Source organism: Dipodomys merriami, unplaced genomic scaffold (genome assembly GCF_024711535.1).
Source record: "Dipodomys merriami isolate MVZ:Mamm:240054 unplaced genomic scaffold, mDipMer1.0.p SCAF_27, whole genome shotgun sequence".
NCBI lineage: Eukaryota > Metazoa > Chordata > Mammalia > Rodentia > Heteromyidae > Dipodomys > Dipodomys merriami.
The window spans coordinates 10,555,869-10,583,463 of record NW_027204159.1 but is presented as its reverse complement, the minus strand read 5'-3'; the positions used below and the strand labels follow the sequence as shown (position 1 = coordinate 10,583,463).

Here is a 27,595-nt window from a genome sequence, read left to right as displayed (position 1 = left end):
CACATAAGCAGAAGAAAAAAAAGCCGAAGTGGTGCTGTGGCTCAAGTGGTAGAGCACTAGATTTGAGCTGAAGAGCTGAGGGACAGCGCCCAGGCCCAGAGTTCAGGCCCCACAACTGGAACCAAAAACAAAAAAAAAACAAAACAAAACAAAAAAAACCCTGAAAGTATTTTTCTCAAGAGCTCGATTTTCCCTTAGTCTGGCTTTGGAGAGTAAGGTATCATTTCTCAGTTACCCCCAATTAAATATAGAGAAGGGATTACACTAAGTTTAATGTAGAAGGTGATAACCTTATATATTGTAGATAACCATATATAATGTAGAAGGTGATGAGATATATTGTTGTTGTGTTTTCTGTGGTTACAGCTTTTGCACGATTACCCTTGGGTACATATTGGTTGCTGATGTTCCAAAGTTGCTTAACATATCAGGGTTTCAAAATCTTTTCAGTGACATGATTTTATTTGACCACTGTATTAACCTTTCGAGGTGGGCCGCTGGGATATGATTACTCTAGCTTCACAGAATGAAAACAGGCTTTGCGGTTCCAGTATTGCATGACTGCTCCAGAGGTGAGCAGGAACTAGACGCCTGCTATTTGACTCCTGAATCAATGTGCCTGTCACTATCCGTGCTGCTTCTCATTAATTCTCTGCACCACATTCACACTAGCATTAGTCGGGTTATCAACTGCCTCTCACAGAAAAATTGTAGATGGTAGATAACTGTCCAGCACCTGTAAGAATATCCAATACCACAACATGGTCTACCAAAAGAAAACCTTTGCAGGTAAAAGGACATTAATGACATTTGATAGTAGCAAAAATCAGAAAATGGCCCATTCATTAAAAAAAACAGATTAATAATAGTATATCCTTCCAACAAACTACACACAGAAACATGCCAATCAAAATAACCATTGACAAAGCACAATAACATGAATGAGTTACCCAAAAATTGACAGACGTTGCTAGGAACAGGATGCATCTTGCATAAAATTTATATAAATGTTTTTTATAGAATTTATAGAAAAATAAAGCCAGGAGCCAATGACTCATGCCTGTAATCCTAGCTACTCAGGAAGCTGAGATCTGAGACTCACAGCTTGAAGCCAGCCCCAGCAGGAAAGTCCATGAGACTCTTATCTCTAATTAAACATTAAAAAATTTTTAAAAGCCAGAAGTAGATGTGTGACTCCAGTGGTAGAGCACTAGCCCTGAGCACAAAAGCTCAGGGACAGCACCCAGGCACCATTGAGTTCAATTCCCAAGAGCAGCACAAGAACATATATATATATATATATTCCAAATTTGAGCTATTTTAAGGTAAAACAAATCGAATAAAAAGTATGTGAAAGTAGCCTCTGCCTTGAGGAAGTCAAGATGATTATTAATCTTTTTGATCTGTGGTTAACCCGGGATCACAGAACCACAGAGAGGGGGGATACCTGTTCTTGTGACCTCTGGAGAAAAGAATGGGAGTCATATGCTGTGGCTCTTGTTTTCATTTCCTGTCCTGTAGTCGCTGCATGGAGACTTCTAAAATTTTTTTTACACATTTGCGCATATCTCAAATATTTCACAATACTTTTTGTAAAGAGCATGAAGAAAGCCACCATTAATTCCACAAACACCAATGGCAAGCAACGTGCCGGGCATTGGTCAAGGTTGGGAGCAGAGCCGTGAACACAGCTGACTGTAGCTGACCTCACAGGCCCTCCCAGCAAATGGAGAAGATGCAAGCAAGCACAGGGGGCTGTGGGAGCCTGGAACCCTGGAATCTAGTGTAGCTCAGGTGACCTTAGACACAGCTCGAACCATAAATGAAGCTTAAGCCTGGACAAGAAGGTAACAGCGAGCACAGGAGTTGGAGGTATGCCAAGGCTGCTGCACTAGGGGGAGATAGGCTCCACACTGTACCAAAACCTCATGTGTGCTCCTTCTTAACGATTTGACTTAACCAGGAGGCAGGGGGAGAGGAGGGAGTAAAGGCAAGCAGAATATCCTAAAACATTTCACCCCTATGAGATCCACAACCGCTCCTAAATTCTAACCTAATGCCAAAGAAAGGAAGCACAGTGAGTATAGACCACCTAAGGCTTCCCTCCTCCTCATTCCTATGACGGAATGACTTCGGCTAAGTGCCATGTTGGAGGTAATTTACCATTTGTCATAGGCAAGTTACACAACTCAGTTAGTGATTAAATTACTAACATAGCTGCTATTTGAGGAGAGAAGGTTCAAGGTTGTTTCTTGCTCCCGCACTTTGGTTTACGTGGAACTGGATGCATTCTTTCTTAATCTCCATGTTTAACAAAACAACACTTAAAAATGATATCCAATCCCCAATAATGTAAAAAAAAAAAAAAAAAGCAAGCAGCATTCATCAAACTCAAGGGCCCCTGTATCTAACCTTGGTCCCATGTTTAGATTTATAAAGTGTGAGATCATTGTCAGTTTCATTTATCTCTGTTATTAAATTACTGGGCCTCCTTCAAATGGCATTATATCTTCTTATCTAATTCAAATAAATGTGTTACTTCTGGCTAGCATGTAGATGGTGAAATCTCATTGTTAACTCAGTAATTGAGATAATCACATTGTTTTGCTTTCCTAATGGAATCTTAAATTGATTGTTCATGCCTGAAATTCCACTCCATTTCACCAGAGTTTTCTTAAAACCGCTATGCTTAAGACTCCTCTGTGTCTACACATATCTACAAGGATGTAACATTCTTGCCCTATTCTTCAACTAGCACTTATCTTTGGCTTTTTTTTTCTTCTTTATCATCAGCATAAAGGTTTATCCTTTGGATTTAAGATTGTTATTTATTTTTATTTGTTATGATTTAACTATACTAGTAGTATAGCAACTAAAGTCACAAGCTTTTACAGTAAGCCCTGGGCTTCAATCCAAGAGCTATGACCCTAAAGTAACAACCTGAGTTTCCTCATATGAAACAGAAACAAGAGCAACCCCATAAGGTGCTATGAAATCTCACCAGGTTAGTTTCAATCTCAACTGAAGTTAAACAGCACATAATAACCACTCTGATTTTAGCCAAAGGAAATGTTACAATCCACATTCAGCTTGACTAGAAATGACGATGCATTGCTTAACGTTTAAGCCAACCTTCTGAATTTTGACCAGCATTATTTTTATGCCTCATGTCATTTTGTTCTTACAATAGTTGCATCTGAATCATTAATATTTCCTGTCATGTATACCAATTCATTTTGTCTAACTTGGTCTTATTTTATTTTTGTTCTGCTAGGTCTGGAGGAAGCAGTAGTCTGTCCTTCAGCACTTGTTTCAGGTAAGTACGTCAAACCAGAGCATCTGAGGCTCTAACTACAGCCGCCTGTACTTCCTGATAGCCAAAACCAACAACCTCTATGGCTGACCAACACAACGAAATGGAATTATCACCCACCATCAGCCTGAAACACTGTGGCTACCACTCCAAGTCCAATGCACTTTTTTTCATTTGAGGCTCTCCACATACTCTGCTCTGCCTGGATTAATCTTTCCTACACATCCCTGTGCCCAAACTAATTTCTACCCTTCTAGAAAGTCTCCATTTGTGTGTCAGTTTCTCCAAGAAACCTGTGACTCCACCGATTTAGGGAGAATTTCTATTGTGTGATTTTATGATACTCTCAAATTATCCTTATTTTGCATGAGTAGCACTTGCTTTACCACAGTCCCAGTATACATACACTTCAATAGCCATTATTAGGTTAGAATAACAGCAATCCTCCAACAAGGCAGTTCAAGCCTCAGTTACCACAGTATGTGAATAGTTGCATAAAGCATGAACTGCTAGCTCTTCAGTCCACAAATCACTTCATAAATAACAGATCTATGTGATGATCTGTTACCAATCATATCACCTCTTCCAAAGCCAGTAGATGGCTTATCACTGTGGGTTTCTTATTCATTTCGCACGCAAGGAGCAAAGTGTGTTGCTACTTTTCCTCCCAGGGATAAACTCACCTGGATTTACAAATGCAGACAATTAAATAGCCAAAAAATAACATCAAAAAAGTACAGAAAACAAGGAAGCAAGGAAGGAAGGAAAGAAGGAGGGAAGGAGGGAGGAACGGAGGAAGGAAGCAAGGAAGGAAGGAAGGAAGGAAGGAAGGAAGGAAGGAAGGAAGGAAGGATATGGTTAGCCCAGAAGTAAAATTCAAGCCACTTTTAAGTAGAGAAACAGGAAATTGACAATCATGGAATGCCAACATCATTTACCATTGGCTGTGCTGTAGCTATGCAGTCAAGGAACTTAGTGAAGTCACTTGTGGCATAAACAAGTTATTTGGGAATCACAGTGAGGTTCTTAGGTACAGGCCAATCTTCCCGCAAGTGCTGCTGGAGTGCAGCAATTCTCTTCTTCCCTACCCACTGCCCACATTGTGTTACAGCCATAAAGGGGCCTGCCAATAGGAATCTTGTTGAGAGTGTTGGTGGGGAGAAAGCCATGCATCAGCTTCGTGCAAAGGGGAATCTTGAATGGTAACACATGAAAGTCAAGTCTATTTTCTCATTTTAGTTCTTTTGGGATTTCAAAACAATCCTAGTACCAAGATTTTAACCCTATTAAAACACATTAATTATAGAAGAAAAAACAACTGTGAGCTGAACTCAGCCTGGAAATATTCATCATGTATTATCATGTCATATTACAAAAACTGTACCTAGGATAATTTTTAAATAAGTGATTGCAGGACTTTTTTGGTTAGCCGCGGGGACTTCATAGTACTTCTATTTGTTACTACCATGGTTTAGGAGAAAGGGAAAACTGGTAGATCCAGGTCTCTTCTCTCTTTGAGTCACACTGTTTTAACTAAATAAAAAATGATGACACTGGCATCCCCCAAAGGACTGTTGACAGAACTGAGCACTATATGTCAAGTGCATGGTTTTGCCAGAGTCATAGCTAGGGCTTATGAATAGTAACATAACTTGTGACAAAACATTATTTTTTACCTGTTCTGTCCCTTGAACTCAGGGCTTGAGCACTATCTCTGAGCCTCATTGTACTCAAAGCTAAAGTTTTACCACTTGAGCTACAGTGCCACTTCAGTTTTCTGATGGTTAATTGGAGATAAGAGTCACAGACTTTCCTGCCTGGTCTGACTTTGAACTACAACCCTCAGCTCTCAGCCTCCTGCATAGCTAGTATTACTGGTGTGAGCCACCAGTGCCTGACTAGTCATCTTTATAAAGAAAAAAAATGTTCTATAACTCGGATTTTTCATTTTCTGTTTCTTTTTTGGTGGTATTAAGGCTCAATGAATTCAGTGCTTTGGACTTACTAATCAAATTCTCTTAAACATCAGCCACACCCCAACCTTTATATTGTTGTTATTCTCTAATACAGTCTCATATTTTTTGTCCATGGCTGATGTGAGCAAGATATCAACAGACAGACAGAGAGATAGAGAGATAGATTGATAAGAGAAATTCATGCCTATTTCTCTTTGCTTGCTTTCTCTTTTCCCTTGACTCAGAGAGCAGCAATCCTATATCTTCAGCTATCCTTTACTGTAATAGTAATATGGCTAAGCTTTGAAGGCACACAGTATGAATTTAAAATCCTATTTTACTTCCACTAACTAGCTAGATGACCACAAACAAGTTTTAAGCTTACTGAGTCTTTAAAAATTGATAATAATATCTGGGAACTGGTGGCTCACACCAGTAACCCTAGCTAATCAGGAGGCTGAGATCTGGGGATGGAAATTTAAAGTAAGCTCTGGTAGGAAAGTCCATGAGAGTCTTACCTCCAATAAACTACTGAAAAGTGGAAGTGGGACTGTGGCTTAAGTGGTAGAGTGCTAGCTCCAAGGGAAAAAAATCTCAGAGACAGTACCCAAGCCCTGAATTCAAGCCCCAGGACTGTCATACACACACACACACACACACACACACACACACACACACACACACACACACACACACACACACACACATTCTCTCTCTTTCTCTCTGTCTGTCTCTCTCTCACTCTCCCTCTCCATCTTCCTCTGCCTCCCTCCCTCCCCCCCTTCTTTTACCACCATCACCAACAACAACAACATCAATAACCACAGTTCCTACCTACAAGGGATTCTGCAGGCCAAAATGATATCACTAGGATCCCTACCCTTATTAAACACTAGCAGTTCCTGCAAATGGCCTGGCATGATTGGTTTTCCTTCAGTCCTCTACAGGCATTTGCTAATGCACTACACCTTACCTTTCCAGGAACAGCATCTATATAAACACTCTAATCTTTTCCTCAAATTATTCATTTTACCAAGTAAGTCTAATTTCTATGAACTATTCAGACCCAAACTTCAGCATTTCTCGTTACACTCATTTAGGTCTCATTCCATCAAATGATACAGCAAAGATCACTTTTACTCTCCAGCTCTCTTCCTCACTCTGGCTTTCTTCTCTCCTGCCCACTCTTGGTAATTATTGAACTCAAACTCCCAACATTCCATCTATATCCTATTCTGGATCCACTAAATCTAGAATAAAGTTGTATTTCCAAAAGGAAGAAACTAGAAGTTCCAGGCTGACTCTGGCTGGCCACCTCAGGCTCCTGGTGACAGGTTGGGGCGAGAGGACACACAAGTGACAGGAGAAAATGCTGCATTGGTTTCCCAGTTTAAGTTGGTTCTACCATACTTATCTATCACCCTGCACCAGAATCAACTCCAAGTGGATCAAAGACCTCGAAGTCAAAGTAGACATCCTGAAAACATTACAGAAAGGAATAGGAAAAACTCTAGGGCTCCTTGACACAGGCCGAATTTTCCCTAATAAACACAAAGAAACACAAAAAAACAAAGAAAGTTTGGACAAATGGGATTGCATGAAAATGCAGAGCTGCATGGCAAAGGACATAGCTAGCAAGATCAATAGAAAGCCCATGGATTGGGAGAAGATCTTCACTAGCCATACAACGGACAAGGGTCTCATATCTAAAATATACTTGGAACTCATGCAGAAGCTCTGCAATTTCATGCAATCCCATTTGTCCAACCTTTCTTGATTTGTTGTGTTTCTGGGTCTCTATTAAGAAAATTTTGGCCTGTGCCAAGGAGACCTAGGGTTTCTCCTATTCCATCCTGTAATGTTTTCAGAGTGTCTGCTTTGACTTTGAGGTCTTTGATCCATTTGGAGTTGATTCTGGTGCAGGGCGATATATAAGGACCTAGCTTTAATTTCCTACAAGTGATTAACCAGTTTTGCCAGCACCATTTATTGAAGAGGCTGTCTTTTTCCATTCTATTTTTTTAGCTCCCTTATTGAAGAGTAGATGGCTATATGTCTGTAGGTTCATTTCTGGGTTTTCAGTTCTATTTCATTGGTCTTGAGGTCTGTTCTTGTGCCAATGCCACGTTTTGATTACTATGGCTTTGTAGTAGAGTTTGAAATTTGGTATTGATATTCTTCTAGCACTGATCTTTCTGTTAAGGATCATTTTTGCTATTTGGGGTCTTTTATTGTTCCATATGAATTTTTGGATTGCCTCTTCTATTTCCTTGAAGAATAAGGTTGGAATATTGACAAGAACATGTGGATGTATACAAAATGGAATTCTATGCCTCCATCAGAAAGAATGACATTGCCCCATTTGTTAGGAAATGGAAAGACTTGGAAAAAATTATATTAAGTGAAGTAAGCCAGGCCCAAAGAAACATAGGTCCCATGGTTTCCCTTATTTGCAATAACTAGTACATGTCTGAGACAAGCAGAAAAGGTCAGATAAGTTGATGTTAGGTGAAATGAACTCCAAGATAAATATTCAAACGTTTTTTTCTTTCTTGTTATTGTTTCTAACATATGTATAAGATGATTTCTTTGTTGCTTTGTATGTCCCTCCCCCACGGTATAACCCCTGCTTTCATTGTATTTGATGTTGGTATAATTTGTGGACGGAAAGGGCAAAAACGAACCATTTTAATAGGGATACAAGGTGGACCCATTGCAACAATGAGATGTACAACTCATTATGTCGAAAAACGAACTTTACAACTTTGGGGGGGGGAGGGGAAGGAGGGTGGGGAGGGAGATGGGAAGGGTTAGGTAGGGGAAACAAAGGAGGAGGCAACAATGCTTGATAAGAAATGTACTCATTACCTTGCCCATGTAATTGTAACCCCTTTGTATGGTATTTTCACAATAAAAAAATTTTTAAAGAGAAACTTCTTTCAAGAGGAAATAAGAATGCCCAATAGACACATGAAGAAATGATCAACATCTATGGCCATAAAAGAAATGAAAATCAAAACAACATTGAGATTCTACCTCACTCCAGTTAGAATGACTATAATCAAGAAATCTAATAACAACAGATGCTGGAGGGGATGTGGCCAAAAGGGAACCATACTGCATTGTTGGTGGGAGTGTAAACTTGTTCAACCACTTTGGAATGCAGTATGGAGATTCCTCAAAAGACTCCACATAGAGCTCCCCTATGACCCAGCAATTCCACTTTTGGATATTTACCCAAATGGTCACAAACAAGGCCATAGTAAAGCTACCAGCACAAATATGTTTATCGTAGCATTATTCACCATAGCTAAGCTAAGGAGCCAACCCCGATGCCTCTTAGTAGATGAATAGATCAAGAAAATGTGATATATATACATATATATGTGTGTGTGTGTGTGTGTGTGTGTGTGTGTGTGTGTGTGTGTGTGTATACACACACACACACAATGGAATTCTATGCATCCATCAGAAAGAATGACATCGCCCCATTTGTTAAGAAATGGAAAAACTTGAAACAATCATATTAAGTAAAGTAAGCCAGGCCCAAAGAAACATAGGTCCCATGGTTTCCCTTATTTGCAGTAGCTAGTATATGTCTAGGACAAGCAGAAAAGCTCAAAAGCTATGTACATGCCATATAAGATGATGTTAAGCAAAATGAACCCCAAGATAGAAACATAAGCGGTTTTATCTTTCTTGTTGTTGTTTTTAATGTATTTATAATGTATTATGTGATTATTTTTGTTTCTTTTATATGCTCTTCCCCCATGGTATAAGCCCTATTTTCATTGTATTTGATTCCAGTGCCCTGCATCTTGTATATACATTTTTCTAATTTGGGGAGGAGAAGGGAAATAACAAAATGCTGAAATAAGGATACAGGTTGACCCATTGTAACAATGAGATGTACAAGACACTACGTTGAACAGGTCCCATGGCTTCCCTTATTTGCAATATCTAGTATATGTATGAGTCAAGCAGAAAAGGTCAGATAATGTGATGTTGGGAAAATGAACCCTTAGATATGTATTTTAATGTTTTTTTCTTTCATGCATGTGTTTCTAATGCATTTATAAGATTATTTCTTTGTTTCTTTGTATGTCCCTTCTCCACAATATAACCCCTGCTTTCACTATATTTGATGTCAGTATAACTTCTGGAGGAGATGGGGAAAAACAAGTCATTTAAGGATTCAGGTGGACCTGTTGCAACAATGAGAAGTACAAATTGTCATGTCAAAAACCAGCTTTACAATGTCGGTGGGGGTGGGAGGGGGGAGGCTGGGAAGGGAGGTGAAGGGTAAACAAAGGAGGAGGCTGCAATGCTTGGTAAGAAATGTATGCATTATCCTGCCCATGTAATTGTAACTCCTCTGTACAGTATGTTCACAAATAAAATTTTTTAAAAAAGACACTACATTGAAAACGAACTTTACAACTTCGGGGGGGGGGCGGTGAAACTGGGGAGGTAGGGAAGGAAGGGATGATAGGGAAAAAACAAAGGAGAGGGTAACAATGCTCGATAGGAAATGTACTCATTACCTTATTCATGTAACTGTAATCCCTCTGTACAGTATTTTTACAGTAATATATATATATATATATATATGTATATATATAAGTTAGCTCTATCACATGTAAAAATATCTGAATAATAAAACAAAGTTTGAGGCTTCTTTCCCCTCTTTCATTAAAAAAAATGAGGTGCTTCTTAAATTAATGCAGTGCCCTGTGCACTTCCCTTCGCATGTAGAGACACAACCCCTTTTAAAACTGTATTAAAAAATAGAATTGGCAATGGTCTTGACTCCTGTTCGAGCTTGCCAAAAAGGCTGGAAGGGAGCATGCTTCTTCCTGCCTTTCTTGGCTGCATTCCCTGTTAAGAAGTTGGTGGAGACAGGCTCCTTGTCTTCCTCAACTTTCCCTTGAGCTGTTTGTAAAATAAGGGGTGGGTCCCAGAGAAGGGTTCCACAGGTGGTAATGTAGATATGTTAGGTGCTTGCAGCAAAGTCTAGGAGCTTCTGATTGAGTTCCCATGCTGGTGGTGAATCCTTAAACATCCTTCTTGGCTAGCATCCCATTGCTACTGTTTGTGTAAAGTTGGAAGTGACTAATTGCCTCAATCTGTGTTTCCTATATAACCGTGCTTAATGCAAAGCCCACAGGGACTCTCTCAGAGCCATTTTTGACCAACTGGATCATTTTCTTTGCTTCCAAGAAATTCTCTTCTCTCTTCCCCCAACATTCTAAAATGTTCCTAATCCCAAGTGACAGTCAGCATCATGGGATATGTTTAAACATTTCCTTAGAGAACACAAGATGTTGGGTACATTCCATATTTCACTGTCTCAATGAGATTAATTATCAATGGGGATTATCGCCATGAACTCGATGGAAATTTTCTGACCTGTTTTGTTCCTCATGAAGGCTATTTCAGTAACAAAGCACAATCATTACTCGTCGAAGCTTCTATCACCAAAAAATAAAACGTCAGATCATTTGAGCTAATTAAAATTGAAATTTGAGTGCTCTGGTGAGTCCACAAACATACCATTCAATTGCACATCTCCCAGGAGAAAATGCCCACTGACTGCTTCTCAAATGTGAGGGCATGGTTCTCCCCAGTTATTGCAGAAACTACAGTGTTGCAGGAAAATGCCACACAAGCAAGTGTGGACAGGGCCGTCCCTCTGTGCAGGCTCCCCAGCCACTGCTAGAGAAGCCCCTGCCCTAAAATGCACTCAGTGTCTCTTTTTCTCTTTCTCTTTCTCTGTTAATAATATTATGCACATTTACAAAGTAATCACCTCAATACAGGTACAAATTAACCAAGTAAGCAGCAGAAAGCTAGACTTGGAGTTGGAACTCAAGTGGTAGAGTGGTAGCCATGAGCTGGAAAAAGCTGAGTGAGAAGCTCTGAGTTCAAGTACCACTACTAGCGCAAAAACAAAACAACAACAAAACTTCAGCTCTCCAGGAGGGGAACGTATTTGTATGGATATACGTATAGGTGCATAGATACACATGCATATGCATGTATATATTCATACCTGTGTGTATCTATGTTCATATATGTACACATGTGTGTATGTATACGTGTATATATACATATGTGTATACATACACATATGCATATATGTGTGAAGTGAATTTGTTTAAACTTTCTTTTTTTTATTATGAAAATACCGTACAGAGGAGTTACAATTACATGGGCAAGATAATGAGTACATTTCTTATCAAGCATTTTTGCCTCCTCCTTTGTTTCTCCTTCCCATCCCTTCCCATCTCCCCCCACACACCCTCCCTCTCCCCCTTCCCCCTAATTCCCCCCTCCCTCCAAAGTTGTAAAGTTCGTTTTTCAACATAATGACTTGTATATCTCATTGTCGCAACAGGTCCACCTGTATCCCTATTTAAACAATTTGGTTTTTTTCCTTACCCTCCAACATCAAATACAGTGAAAGCAGGGGTTATTCAGTGAGGGAAGGACATACAAAGCAACAAAGAAATCATCTTATAAATATGTTAGAAACAATCGCATGAAAGACAAAACATTTGAATACCTATCTTGGGGTTCATTTCACCTAACATCAACTTATCTGACCGTTTCTGCTTGTCTCAGATATACACTAGTTATTGCAAATAAGGGAAACCTGTTTAAACTTTCTCTACCTGAAAATTGACAATGGTCCATCTCAGTTGCTTTGTTGTGTAGATCTTACAATAAAGAGACAGATACGCAGATTATTTGAGGGAAAACTCCTTGCTCCATTAGAAAAAATAAAATGGTACAAGACAACAATGACTTTAATAGAAGTGTTAGGCTGAGGCTGGAGAGACAAGACCAGGACAGAAATGAAAGGTGGGAGCAGCCTACCTGCAGTTGCACAGCATGAAGGGATGCACAGATTCTTGCAAGGAGGGTTTTTTTCCCTTCTCATCTCTAATGATCTATTCACACCAGCTTGTCAGATGAATGAATCCACAGCTCAGCGTTTAGTTGTTGGAGAAACACTCTATAGCCATTGCAATACATTCTTTTAAAGGCAGAGCCAATTTTTAATCTTGGAAGTAGTATTGCAGAGAAATCATATGATTCACCTACCTTAGATCAGCTAGCACTGAGAAGACAGAAGGGAAATTCTTTGGCCGTGGGGGCGGGGGGAGGGTAGGGATGAAAAGGCAAAGGAATTCTGCAACTTTTATGGCTTTTGTGAAGATCATTTAGCCTCCCTGAACCTTTATCTCTGTCATAATTATCCTTCCTTCCAACCAAAAAAAATGCTAGTCATAGATGCTAACATCTGAGTTTACAATTAGCCAAATCACCAGTGTATAAAGCTACCAAAAATCGAGCACAATCTTGTGATACAATAATATGAACATATAACCTGGGCCTAGTGTCTCAGGCCTGAAATTCTTGTTACTTGGGAGGATAAAATCATGAGGATCACAGTTCAAGGCCAGCCAAAGCAAAAAGTTTATGAGATGGCTCCTCAACAGAAAAATCTGGGCGCAGCTACTATAGGAAGTAGGAGGATTGCCATCCAGGCCACTTAGGCCAAAAGCAAGACCATATTTCAAAAATAATCCAGGATAAAAGGACTGGAGACATGACTTGAGTGATAGAGTACCTGACTGGCAAGCATGGTTCCTTGAGTTCAAAACCCAAACACTACCATAAAGAAAACAAATATCCACAATAAGATGAGAAAAGTGATAACCCTTCCCTACTAGAGTAAAACCTGATTCCACTACAGTACAACCTTCAATTTCAGGTGTTTCCCCCAAATAAATTACGGTACACTAGAATAGAATATAGCAGGACTTGATTGTATCTTTTTACCGTATCTTGGTAGCAATGAGAATTTTTTTTTTAATTCCAATAGATAAGATTGGCTGAAAATATATTTACTTATTTTTATAGAACAACGTATTTAGGGGAAAGTAGTTTCTAGTATTTCCAATGATATTAAGGCTGCTTTTTAAGTGAGAAAGAGGCTTTCCAGGGACTGGTGGCTCACAACTATTATCCTAGCTGCTCAGGAGGCTAAGATCTCAGGATCATGGTTCAAAGTCAGCCTGGACAGGAAAGTCCATGATTCTTATCTACAATGAACCACCAAAAAACTGGAAGTGAAGCTGTGACTCACATGGTGGAACATTAACCTGGAGCAAAAAAATTGAAGAGACAGTGCCCTGTCCGTGAGTTTAAGCCCTGGTACCTTCATGAGAGAGAAAGATAAAGAGAGACAGGAAGACAGGAAGGCTGGCACTTACTTTGATCTTCTCTTGTCCTCATAGTTACAAAATGGCTGTCAGAGCTCTAACCATCTTATCCATATTTGAAGCAAAACAAGAGAAGGAGTACTAATGGTTTAATCAGTGAGAAAAACACTTTCGTTCTTCATGAACTTTTTGTTTGTTCATTTGTTGAGTCAGGGTCTTGCTAAAAGCTCTGACAAGACTTTTTACTTGTATCTCATTGATTAGACCTATATCTCCTAAGTTATCTTTAACTGCAATAGAGGCTAGGAAGTTGGATATTGAACAGATAGTTAGAAGAAAAAGGTAATCAATATTTGTGACATTTCAGTCAAATGACACTTTCTGCCACAACTATCATTATTTTCTTTTCTTCTTTTAATTTTTATTAACATAAATTATTTATATACAGAAATTTCATTGTCATATTTACAACATGCTTATAATGGACTTTTTGTAAATCAAATTCACCCATCTACATTACTCCTTCTTAACCCCTCTCCCTCTTTTTTGCTTATAAAACGCACTTCTAAATATTTATACACATGCACATATACACATACACTATTGCCCTTTTCCTTCTCTCTTTTTCCTTTGCTTGATAAAAGTAAACAGTATAGTTCTATAATGATCTAATTCGTGTAGCTTAAGGAATATTCTAAAAAATAACCATACAGAACGAAAATATGCTTTGGATCAGGAGTTTTCCAGTCACCCTTTGTCCAGTGATGTCCATACCAACATGGTTCAGCAGGTTTATTAACACCATGGGGTTTCATACAACCACATCTGGCTAAAACTTGAAACACTGAAAATTAAATCCAAATCTCCTGGATATTTCTGGTTGGTTTTCTTTCCTTCCCTGATTCCATAACCAATCAATATCCCAAAGTTGGCACTTCTGATGCCTATACAATTTCTATTCTATATAATTATTTTCATAATATTGCTTAAGTGATTTTACAGTTTTATCCAAATGACATCATACTATAGCTATGACTTCTTTAATGTAATTATAATTTTGCAGAATTAATCATGTTGGAGCTAGCTCATTCCATTTCACTTTTATAAATATTTGTGATAAGTAGAATTCAATTTGCTGACCTTTCTTTCATTGATGGCATTTAGGTTATTTATGGTTTTTTGCTAGTTAGAACAATGCTATAGGGTGCTTCTTGCACACACCGCCTTCTACATATGTGAAATGTTTTCTCTAACTCTTATATCCAGAGATAGATTTGCTGAGTCAAAAGTCTGGGACTTTTTAAGTCTGGGACATTGTCAAGTGGCCCTTCAAACTGGCTTATCAATTATCCACCCACCACAATGCATGACCTCTATATTCTCAAAAGTGTTTGGGATTGTCAGCCATCTGCTTGGGCCAGCCTTGTTTGTGCATAATGGTATCTCATTGTCATTTTAATTTGGATGTCCTTGATGGCTAGGGAGATGGAACACTGTATCAGATATGGTTGGCCATGTGGCTTTAATCTTCTATTAATTTCCTGTGAATATCTTCCCTGCTAGGTTCTAATGAATTTATTGTCTCTTCCTTAACATTCACATCTTTTTGTGTCTGATTTCGACAACTACACCATATGCATCACTATTCAAGACTCACAACCTTAGCTGAGGACTTCACAGCTCACACCTATAATCCTAGTTACAGAAGAGGCTAAGATCTGCTGAGTAAAATTCAAAGCAGCCTGAACAGAAAGACTTATCTCTAACTAACCAAGAAGTGGAAGTATCTCTAGGCCCTGAGTTTTAGCTCCAAGACTTGCAAAAATCAGATAGACAGACAGACAGACAGACAGACAGACAGACAGACAGACAGACAGACAGACAGACAGACAGACAGACAGACAGACAGACAGACAGATAGATAGATAGATAGATAGATAGATAGATAGATAGATAGATAGATAGATAGATAGATAGATAGATAGATGCCTGGTGCTGGTGGTTTAAGCCTGTGATCCTAGCCTACTCAGGAGGCTAAGACCTGAGGATTGTGATTCAAAGCCAGCCAGGGGAGGAAAGTCTGTGAGACTCTTCTCTCCAATTAACCATCAGAAAACCAGAAGTGGCACTGTGGCTCAAAATGGTAGAGTGCTAGCCTTGAGCAAAAGAGCTCAAGGACAGCACACAAGCCCTGAGTTCAAGACCCTGGACCAACTAGATAAATAGATAGATAGATAGATAGGTAGATAGATAGATAGATAGATAGATAGATAGATAGATAGATAGATAGATAGATAGATAGATAGATAGATAGATAGATAGATAGATAGATCCACAACCTTCACCACTCACTCAGTGAATAAATGGTATTTACCAAATGTTGCAGTAGCATTGGACAAAGGCCATAGAGATGCCATTAGATCTAATTTTCTTTAAAATATTTTTGACTTGCTGAATGAACACAATTCTAAGGTACCTAAAAGCTGCAGCAAACAGCTTCTAGGTATGAAAGGCATCATTGCTGTAGGTACACTACAGGACATGAACTCTTCTCCTAGTTTCTGAACTTTAATAAAATGGTATGTATCACATAACTGCCCTAAAAAGTCTCTCAGTGACATTCTGAACTTAAAACTTCACATTTGCTAAGTAGGCACAATACCATTTGGGCACACCTCCAGCCTCTTTTGCTTTACTTATTTTTTCTATGTGGTCACTAACTTTTATCCAGAGCTGGTCTTACATGACAATTCTCCTACCTCTGCCTCCCATGCAACTGAGATTAACGTGTGAGCCACAATGGGCCAAAGACCCCAATTTTCAAACATCTCATAATGATGCAAAATTCTTAGTGGTGATGGTGCTGATATTTAAAATGACTCACCAAATGCCAATTTAAAATGGCTCACCAAATGCCATACATTGAACCCTTTCCTTTCTTATGCTTTTGTTTGGTTCATAAATCATTTTCCTTACAGCTCTTCTATTTTTCATAACCCTTCACACAATGACAGAATGTACGCAGCTTCATGCAGATAACTGAATGGGTTGCATCCTAACATTGGGGGTAGAAATGAAGAAACCCTTGCTTCCTCTCCCAACTGTAGTCTATAAGAAACAAATGACTGTTCTACAGCCAGCCCTTCCATTACAATATAAGCATCTGAAAACCTAGAAGGTGAACGCTTGGAATTAGGTTCTCGTTGGTCTAAAACGTAGGCATTGTGCAATAGTCACAGCCTTAAAAGCAGGAACGGATCTTAACATCCTCTGCCTTTATCTAGATCTGGTTTTAGACAGCACTAAAGCTCTCCTCCCTTACCTGAGTGTCTGTCTTGTTTGCACATGGCAGGTTACTGTACAGCTGCTTAATCACTCAGTAAATATTTACTGAGTGCCTGCTTAGGAATGTGATGTGTACATAAGTGAGAGCCTGGTGTGCTATGTAGAAGACAGAGCATTTACTCTCCAGGAACTTGTCATCTTGGAAACAGAGGACAACATGATAATAGGATCATATGTCCAAGAAAACCACGACAGTACAATATGCCTGCTGGAGAGCCAGAATCTGGCATACCATGGTCATCCAAATGTATCCCTGTTACAGAGCAAACTCAGGATGACTCCCTGGCTTGAACTCTTGGGTAGAGGATGACAGCATTCTCTGAGAAGAAGCCATGCTGGGGGGAGGTATGGGAGATGAGAAACAGGGAAAGATCATGAATTCATCTGGGTCATACTGAGGGTGAGGGATGATTAAGAATCCAAGATTCAGATGGACGAGTTCAGAACTCAAAGGAAAAGACCACGATAGAGATACTAACTTGCAGATCATTTGCACAATGGTGAGAATGATAGATAAAGTGCCTAAGACTTAGCTTGCGCACATGCCAACATCTATTTGATGGCTAGGTAGCAAAGGATACGCTGCCAGAAGCTAGAAAAAGTCAGATGATACAAGAGATTAGATGAGAAGGGAGGTCAAGAACAAGGCCAAAATACCACTGAGGAAACAGCTAATGGAGACACGGAGGGGTTGTTGGCTTTTGTTTGAACTCCCTAGAAAAGACTTAAGAGAGATCAAGACTTGAGCTGATCTCAGAGGAATAGAGGGTGGATCCGATGGAGAAAAGAGAGCAAAGGCTTCTGGGAGGAGAATAACACTAGCTAAGACCTAAACAATGCAACAGAAGTCAGGGAACGATTTGAGTCAGCACAGAGATGTCCTACGTATTAACCTTCCTTAAGGGAACATGGGAGAGGAAGCCCAGGGCCAGACAGGCCTTGCATGTCTGGTAAAGCATTTGGCTTCTCCTCTCCAACAAGAGTCATCTGTGGTTTCCAAGCCTGGAATCAACTGTGTAAAGCCACTAGAGAGGCTTAATACTTATGGGAGACACCATTCTTAGTAACTAGGGATAGAAACAAATCCAAGCCAAGATGCAGCTGCAAGAGACAAAACCCACCCCAGCTCTGAGCCCTCAGAGCTGTTGCACTACCCTGCCTGTGGGTGGGAATGCTGCCACGGGGACACGGAAAGCTGTTACTGTCACAGCAGTGGCCACCCCCAGGGAAGAGGAGAGAGCCCAGAGCCTCCCCCAGAAAAGAGGCAAGCATTAACTATCCTGCCCCTGTGATTTCTGCTTTGGTGAGTGACACAAAGCTGATTTCTACCAGGTCCGAGAAGCGGGGCTGACCTCTACTCAGCAAAACTTTGGCCACATCGTTGTACGAATGTGAAGTCTCTGCTTGCCTGGGTAGATGCCGCTTCTTTGGGCATCAGGATGGGGATTCATATTTGTGTTTTTAGAACTACTACGGCTCAGACTCTTACCTCCTCTTACTTCCATCTGTAGCAGAGAAATAGGTGAGAAAAGCAAGAGGAAGACATGGGAGAGCCTTCGTTGGGTTTTGCTGGAAAGGGGCTAGGGTTGAGGACGGAAGAAGTCCAAAGTTGGTAGTAGGAAGAAGGAAAGGGCCATGCAATGAAGATAATTCCTCTCCATGTGCCTCTTTTTCCTACCTTCTTGCAAAGTGACTACAACAACCTTATTGCCTCCTTCCTTAATTTACTGAGACTTTATGATGTGCTCACACCAACCTAGATGGGGAACATCACCAGTAAACATCCCAGATTCCGCTTCTGCCTTCGCAGAGCCTGAAATCTAGCAGGAGAGAGTAAATACAAGGGAGAACACTATAATGGGGGCAGAGGAGAACTACAAGGAATAAAAACTATGACTCTAAATCTGGACACTGGGGATTTTCCCTGAGGAAATTTGGAAAGACCCAAGGCTGCAAGATGGCTAGAAATTCAAATAGCCAAGAAAGATTGAGTTGGAAAGGGACAGAAGAGAGACCCCCGAGGCCTGAAAGCAACCAACAGTGCTAGACCCAAGGCTGCAAGATGGCTAGAAATTCAAATAGCCAAGAAAGATTGAGTTGGAAAGGGACAGAAGAGAGGCTCCCTAGGCCTGAAAGCAACCAACAGTGCTAGGAACAAAGAACAAAGGTCAGACTGAGAGCAGATAGGGGAGCTGACACTAGGGATGTCCCAGAGGACAAATGATCCAGGAACCCACTCTTGAAAGGGACCTAGATCTTTATCCTAAAATTAATGGACAGGGAGCATTTTTAAGCTAAAAAAAAAAAGTAGATGGTGAAATCAGATCTCTATCTGAATCAGCAGCAACAGGAACACAAGTAGTCTTGCATCTAATATGGTATACATGCTATGAGTCAGAAAAGCACTTCCTTATCTTCCCATCCCTAGGGTTTGTCCCTGACCCTCACTCTGTACTTTTCCTGGGGTCAGTGGATCACTTGGCTACTGCAGAAGGAGAAAGAAGCAGCAAGCAGATGTTCCTGAAACAGTGGCCAAGAGAAAACTGCTCTCGGGCGGCTGGCACACACTTAGAAACATGGGAGTCAGATAAGGGCATCTTGGAACTGGTTGGAGGGTAAAGTAGCCTACTTAAGAATGATATGCCTATGGGGGAAGTGCCCAGGATCCTCTGTGCAGTGGAAAAAGCCAGAGACAAAGTAGGAAAAAAATGAGTCTCCTGCCCTGGATTCTCTGTGTATTTATCCACCAGTGGGTATGTGTGAAGATATTTGCATGGAAAAGGAGCTTAGAAGTCAATTCACAACAACTGCTAACCGCTTTTTTAGTCCTCTTTTTTGCTTTCCTGGGTTTTTGAGGGTTTTTTTTCTTTCTCTAGTAAACCCATGTCAGTAAGTGAAAAGGAAGACGGCTTCAATTTTCTTTCTCCCCATCTAATCTGGTGCTGGCCCTGGCCCTTCTGGCCTTGGCCCTTCTGGCCTTTGACTTCTGAGACATCCTCAGAATGCTGTCTAGATATAAGAAAGCTCAGCCTGTACTGACATGATTTTTCTTGGATAGTTGCCCTGCTGCTTCTGTCCCAAACTACAATGTAGAGCTCATTTCATCACCTCTTCAAGAAACCAGCAATGGTTGTGCAGCATTTTCAGACCACATGCTGTGGCTCAGGTAAGTAGAATGAGTCACTGAGGTCCCTCTGTCTTACCCTTATATGTTTTTGCTGTCTAATCAGGGAGCTGGTTACTTTGTAAGACCAACTCCCTAATAAGTTTAGATTGCCACAGTTCACCAGATCTGAAGGTCAGGGCTGGGTTTGAGGGTTGACTGATGTACAAAATAGTCATCCATTAGATCTGAGTCCCTAGTATTGGTCCATGTACCTGCCATAACACTTGAATCTTGATGTAACAGTCTAATCTGAAACTCTGCCTGTGGCTTATGAAGCATTCAGAAATATTTCTTTGGATATTTGTTAGAAATCTTCTCCACAACGTAGCATCTTGTACATCTCATTGTTGCAATGGGTCTACCTGTATCACCATTTAAACAATTTTTTCCCTTCCCCTCCCCAAATTATACCAACATCAAACACAATGAAAACAGGGGTTATACTGTGGGGGAGGGACCTTATAAATATGTTAGAAACAACAGCAAGAAAGAAAAAACACTTCTGTCCTTATCTTGGGGTTCATTTCACCTAACATCAACTTATCTGACCTTTTCTGCTTGTCTCTGACATATACTAGTTATTGCAAATAAGGGCAACCATGGGACTTATATTTCTTTGGGCCTGGCTTACTTCACTTAATATAATTTTTCCAGGTCTTTCCATTTCCTAACAAATGGGGCAATGTCATTCTTTCTGATGGAGGCATAGAATTCCATTGTGTATATATACCACATTTTCTTGATCCATTCATCTACTGAGGGGCATCTAGGTTGGTTCCATATCTCAGCTATGGCAAATAAGGCTGCAATAAACATAGTTGTGCTGGTAGCTTTAGTCTGGTAGTCTTGTTTGTGAACATTTGGGTAAATGCCCAAAAGTGGGATTGCTGGGTCATAGGGAAGCTCTATGTGGAGTCTGTTGAGGAACCTCCATACTGCTTTCCAAGTGGTTGAACAAGTTTACACTCCCACCAACAATGCAGTAAGGTTCCCTTCTGTCCACATCCCCTCCAGCATCTGTTGTTATTAGAGTTCTTTATTATAACTATTCTAACTGGGGTGAGGTGGTAGCTCAGTGTTTCTTTGATTTGCATTTCTTTTATGGCTAGAGAGGTTGGCATTTCTTCATGTGTCTATTGGGAGATGGGAGGGCAGGGATGGTAGGGGAAAAACCAAAGGAGGAGGCAACAATGCTGATAAGAAATGTACTCATTACCTTGCTCATGTAGTTGTAACCCCTCTATATCATATTTTCACAATAAAAAAACTTATTAAAAAATCTTCCAATAGCAGATGAAATTGGCTTAAGCAAAAAGGATTTACACAACTAAAAATTCCAGGGCAGAACCAGCTCTCCTTGGCCTGGCACAAGCCACAGGTCAATCACTGAAGAGTTACTTTCCTTAGAGGACAGACAAGGAGACCCAAAGCAAGCACCAATCCTCAGGGTCTGAGAGAGAAAATAGCCTCTGCTGAAGGATCATATTGAGAATATGAAACTGAAGAAGTATTATCAGATAAGGAATGGATGCCCACCAGCAGATATCCACAAAACCAAGGCATTCACTAAAGTCATTTATTTAGCTTCCAGCTGGGTCCATGGAGTCATCATGGTATAGTAGGTGAGGCATCAGATTCAGAAAGAAGAGACTACAGTTCTAGACTTTTCTTCTCTAGCCTTTGCTCTATTCTCAGATCCATCTTTCCATGGTGTTCCCATAGTGATGCAAACTTAAAATCTAAAAAATGCAAAGCTAGCTGTGTCTCAGGTTGGAATTTTTTACTGCACCCAGCTGCCTCTCCATTCACACCTGAAGCCAATAGGATTCGATGCAAAGCCCTAAGTGGCATGCAAGGCCCTCTGCATGCCTTTTCACCACATACCTCACACAGCCAGTCCAGTCGCAGCAACCTGAGGCAGTGGTAGTTCACACTTAGGCTTGCATACCAACCAGTGTCCTTTCCTGTCCTCATCCAACTTGTACCTTGCTAGAATTCCACCTCATTCTTTTCCATTTGGCCAGGACATCAGCTCCAAGATGCCATCTTGCTTTCACCCTATGCTACTCTCCCCAGAGATCAGACCTTCTGTGAACACTGTAATACAAAAGCATGCTTCTATCTTTGCATTTAAAGTACCCTAATTGCCTGTGTGTAATTAATTACACCCCCACAAAATAATCATGATAGCAATCATGTCCTAATTATATGTTTATCCCGGGGTGTTGGAATGCTCCTTGGTCCCAAAGTAGATTTTTTTTTTGTTTTTTACACTGCTAAGGATCATATCCAGAGCCTTATGCATGCTATACAAGCATTTTACCACCTAACTTCATCCCCAGAGGCTTACTAAATGTTATTAAAATAAACATTTTAGGACTCCATCATTTGCATCTATAAAATGAAACTAATACAAGATGTGAGATTCGAAGATCATGGATCAAACTAGCCTTTGTCTAGCTCATAGATTGCAGTAGTAGGAGAGAATGAGACATAGACAGGTAAATGTAGTTTGCAGGGAGCAATAGAATGGTGAAACAAAGGACAAAGGGGAACCAGCGATATTCACAAGACAATATGTTAGAAAAGATTTGTACAACCTAGGGAATTAGGGGGAGGGAAAGTGGGAGAAAAATGAGGGAAGGAATAACAAGTTTCACAAGAAATGCATGTATTACCTTACTTATGTAAGTGTAACCCCTCTGAACATCACCTTGACAATAAAAAAGAGGGGAAAAAAGGAAATTCAGAATATGTCTGAAATAAAGGGAGATAACTCAAGTTAAATAATACAGCCCATAACTGGGCTAGTGATCTCCTATGTTAAGTTCACCATATAGATGTAGTGAAGATTTGAGATTGACTGGCCATAGAGTAGGAACTCAATTATACTGAATCAAGTGTTAAAAACAGATTTATCTGCTTCTCCACTAGTGTTTACCTGGTAAGGAGAGAGTCAAGGAATCCTCTGTCTCTATTATACAAACAGACATAGCCCATGCTGATTAATTCGCATCGATAACAATTCAGCCTTTACAAAGAAAAAAAAATTCTTAAAGGACTTCTATTCATCCGGAGAAAAGGACAAAGACTTGAACAAAACCTAAAGTCCTATAAAAATGACAAAACTTGGTAGCAACGAAATAGTCCAAGCAGACTAGAGCTACAATAGAAGTGCAGGTGAAATTCACTCTCATTCATATAAATGTGATCACCAATTTCTTCAGATTCCTTAGCTGTTCTTCAAACATCTGGTACAGATTGGATTACAAGAAGCCTGAATTTATGGACAGTGAAAAACACAATCTGAAAGTAGGACAAATATGTCAGTGTTTTATCACTACCAAGAATACTGACTCCCAAGAGCTTCTCCTTTTTTCAAAAATCCTATGTCAGTTACTTGGAGGAATGCAAATTAAAGTTTTATGAAAAAATCCCATACTTCAAAACAAAGTGTAATTAAGAACTTTCAGAATACATTTACATCAAAATAAAATTAACTCTCTTTGATTAATCTAGCATTGATTTTCTAACACTTTAGAAGAGAGTTTGTTTTCCGGAGCATTACCTCATCATTTGTGTTGCTGGGTTTGTTTTTGTTGTTTTCTTTTAAATTCTTACAAGTTTGTGCCAAAAGATGTGTTTTGTCTCATGAGCAAAGTTTTTGTACTATAAATGTATTCTGCTTTATTTAATGTATTCATTTAATTTCTGCTTAGATGATAGTTATCTGTCTTTTCCACCCCTCTTGTAATTCTGACTTCCTGACAATTTTAGGTAGAAAATTAAAGCAATATTCTTTCCGAACCTGAAGTGATTTTACCCAAGTCTTGTTTCAGAAAATAATAACAAAGAAGAATAATAGACTGGAAGACCTTGAATTTCACAGATTCCTCCTTTGCTCTCTGGCGTAAAGCCATAATATGAAATCACAGCATTTTTCTTTCTCCTCTCCATCTCCCACACAGAAGACTAATCAGTTGACTCTTGTCATTGGTTCCTAAGACTTTGTTGTTACTGCTGAAAACAAATCAGTTCAAGGGCTGGTAATTAAATCACATGCCTATGTTTTCTCCCCCTTTAAAAATCTGCCTTTTTTTCCCCCTATATGGTTCTGCAAGGCGATATCAAAGCTATCTCTTGAGCTTTGGAGATCAAAAGGAACACTCTATACCCAGAAGTCTGACCACAATGAAGGTGGTCATGAGGGAGCCACTATCTGTTCCTATGAACGCTTATTTTCACATGACAGTTTTACTGACCTTTATTTATACAAATATTTTCCCTTGTTCTTGCTTTTGCACTTCTTGTACACCTCCAGTCTGTTTCTTTATTCTCACAGATGGCATGAGGAAGATGATGTCTACATCTCCACTCTAAATATATAGGTATGGCCCCCAAATTAGGTGTATATTTCTTTAATCTTTATTCTTACTTTTTTTGTGGTTTTATATTATTCATGATACAGGGTTGTTAGCACTTTGTGGTGATTAGGATTTGGGAAAATAATGTTTTTGGAACCGGTACTATCTCCACCCAACTGTATGACTTATAAAGACCTTTAAATGTTGTGGGCCTCATTTTCTCAGCATATATATATTACCTCAAAGTCTTTTCTAGTCCTAACATTCTGAAGTATTTGGTCTATTCTGACTATCTTCCCAGTATTCTGTCTATACACTCTTTAGGATGTCCAACTCCAAATTCCTCTGGAAAGAAAGTAAAAGCTACATTGAAAGAGTCTTGTGGGTTGTTTTTTTTTTCCAGTTTGATGGTACATCTTTCTACTCCTCAATCCATAGGAAATATTACAACACTTATAGAGTCTATCAACTTCCAATGAAATACATTCCTACTTTAGAGTGTGCCATCTAGCTTGGGGATGTGCTCTACACACCTGAATGACTACTTTTTTTAGTCTCACCCTATCTTAGGCCTCATCTCTACTCCTACCCACATATGAGGGGAGGTACTTAGTCACCCAAAGGACAAAGAGTATTTTCCTCAACTAGCCCAGTAGGATGGTAAAAATCTAGACCCATGCTGTCCAGTAGTATCTACCACACCCATATGACTCTTACACACGTAACTTGTGGCTGATGAAAAGCAGGATGTCTTCCAGGTGTAAAAACACACACCAGCTTTCAGACTTAGCATGAAAAAACAAACGTAAAATATCTTAGTGATTTTTATGTGGATTCCATGCTAGAAAGATAATAATTTGGATATATTTGAGTCAATAAAATGTCATGAAAACTAAAACTGCCTCTTGATTTTTTACTGTTTCTACTAGGAAATGTTCAATTACATATGTAGTTCATCCTGAGACCAGAGGATATAGGTTTCTTCAGCTATTGACTCCTAACTGATGCCTGAATCATTCCTTTAGCCTCTCTGGACTCAACAAGCCAAGAGGCCCATGATCAATTAGAAAGTTTTACCAGACATGAGAGCTGAGGCTCATGCTGTACTGATTCTAGATAGTCACATTTTCTTATACTGGGCAGAGTGGGGAGGCCCAGTACCCTAGGAGGATAAAAGTGTTTCTCAAAGCCAAGTTACATAATTTCTTTCTTTCTTTTTTTTTTAAAGTTTGACAAATTCACACTGATTTCAGCACCAGGAATTCTGCCAGTTTGGCATTTCTAGCCTGAGTTTTTCTCTCTGATCTGAGGTACAAAGTTTCTGGACTGTGTAAGTTTTCCTTCCTGCTATAGTACTTGTGACCCATTTGGAAAGGTTAAAATCAAGATTCTAAAACTAGTGCAGCAAGATTTCAATGTGATGTTTGAGAAAATTTGTGCAAATGAAAACAAAACAGAACCAAAGGGGGGGGAAGCAAAAAAGAAAGGAAAAAAACAAAACCAGAAGTAGTTTCCTTTTGTAAACTTTCTCCTCTCTAAGAGATAGTGCTCTTTAGACAGCAGAGCACTCTGTCCTGTTCGACAAGGCCCTCTTTATCACTTATCATCAGCTAAACTTCTTGCAGGTAATCAGTGGCTTTTCTGGTTACCCCTCCTACTATTCTCCCTTCAACACTGCTTCAGGCCTGCATGCATTGGCTCAAGAACAGTTTGCTGTTTCTCTCTGTGTCCTGAAAGGCTTCCTCTATTCCTCTCCCTCCACTTGGCAAAGATCTCTGAAAGATGTTTCAAAAATCAGGTTGGGCCGGAAGTGGCACTGTGGCTCAAGTGCTAGAGCATTACCCTTGAAGTGAAGAGCTGAGGGACAGTGCCCAGGCCCAGAGTTGAGGCCCCATGACTGACAAAAAAAAAAATCCCACAGGTTGGTTTTCTGTCAGAGCCTTGTCTAAACTCCAGGACCCTGAATGAGCTTCTGGCTCCACGGATATGACATGTGGATTCTACCCCATACACAGTGTTTGCCTCTCACTCTCCTCCTTTGCCAGATCCCTGAAGTTTCAATGTCCCTGTTGGCAGCGCCTAGAGAGTTCCTGGCCCATCAAAGGCAGGTACATTACCTCTGGAATAAATGAAGGAGTAAGTAAATGAATACATAGGCCCTGTTGTTGCCAGTATAAAAGACTGGAATTATTTTAATTAATAACCAAACTAAATTTTTTTTCTTCTCTAATCAGGAAATGGACTCTTCGTGTTTGATCTTCTGAGCCTCTATATAGAACTTCGCTGAGATGATGTATTGCTCCATGTTTAATTTACACTTTGTTCCATTTTATTAACAAGTAATCAGGAGTCATGTTAAAGAGGCAATCTGATGGCACTGGTGATAGATGTTCCATGTTGGATCCATTATAAATCAGTCAAAGAGTCAAAAAAATGTAAATCCATTCATCAGCGTTCTGTTATGCAGACTCCCAATGAGCAACAAAATGCAGCCCTCAGAAGAGTTGGAAAGTCTCTCTCTCTCTGCTCTTTTCTAGCTCTCTCTGCTCTCTGTTCTCTCTCTGTTCTTTTCTAGCTCTTCTCTCTCTCTTTCCCAGCTCTCTCTCTTTCCCAGCTCTCCCAGCTCTCTTTCCCAGGCCTTTCCCCACCGCATGGAGGACCAAGATGGCCTGGTGCCAGCCTGAACAATGAATAAATCTACCCCTTACTGAAAAAAAAAAAGACTTGGAAGGTGAAAATTCTATTTCCATAACCATAGTAGGGTGGGGAGTGAAATCCGTTAGCCTCAGGTGAAGGCTATGACTTTGCCTTTTATAAAGTCTACAGAGTGTACAGATATTTGCTTATAGGGTAAATCATGTTATGTATAAATCAAGAAAATGAAATAAAATTATTTTGTCTTCACACCTTCAGTAATAGACTATAAACTTCCTTAGTGAAAGGATCTATTCTGCTCACTAATTAAAAGAAGAATAGCTGCATTTGAGGTAGACTAGTACTCTAACTAGGTAGTGCTGTAACCACTTATTATTGATAAACATTTCTTCTTCTATAACACAGGGTTGATGTGATGGTATTGTTTGACTATAGCTTTCTCTCCAAACCATTCTTGAATGCAAAATTAAGAGAGACATGCTTCAAGCCAAGAAAAAGCCAAAAAGAATGATACAAATAGATTCCACTGCAGAAAATTGTTTAAAACAAAAACTAAATTAAACACA

The 27,595-nt window shown here is 39.7% G+C and overlaps 1 long non-coding RNA gene across 1 annotated transcript; it reads left to right on the top strand.

Moving 5' to 3' along the window:
• The first annotated feature begins 3,269 nt into the window (after positions 1-3,269).
• LOC138837310 (uncharacterized) lies at positions 3,270-26,712 on the top strand. The gene is made up of 3 exons (XR_011375297.1): positions 3,270-3,316; positions 26,420-26,510; positions 26,609-26,712. It is a non-coding gene; the product is annotated as an uncharacterized lncRNA (long non-coding RNA).
• The last annotated feature ends 883 nt before the right edge of the window (positions 26,713-27,595 follow it).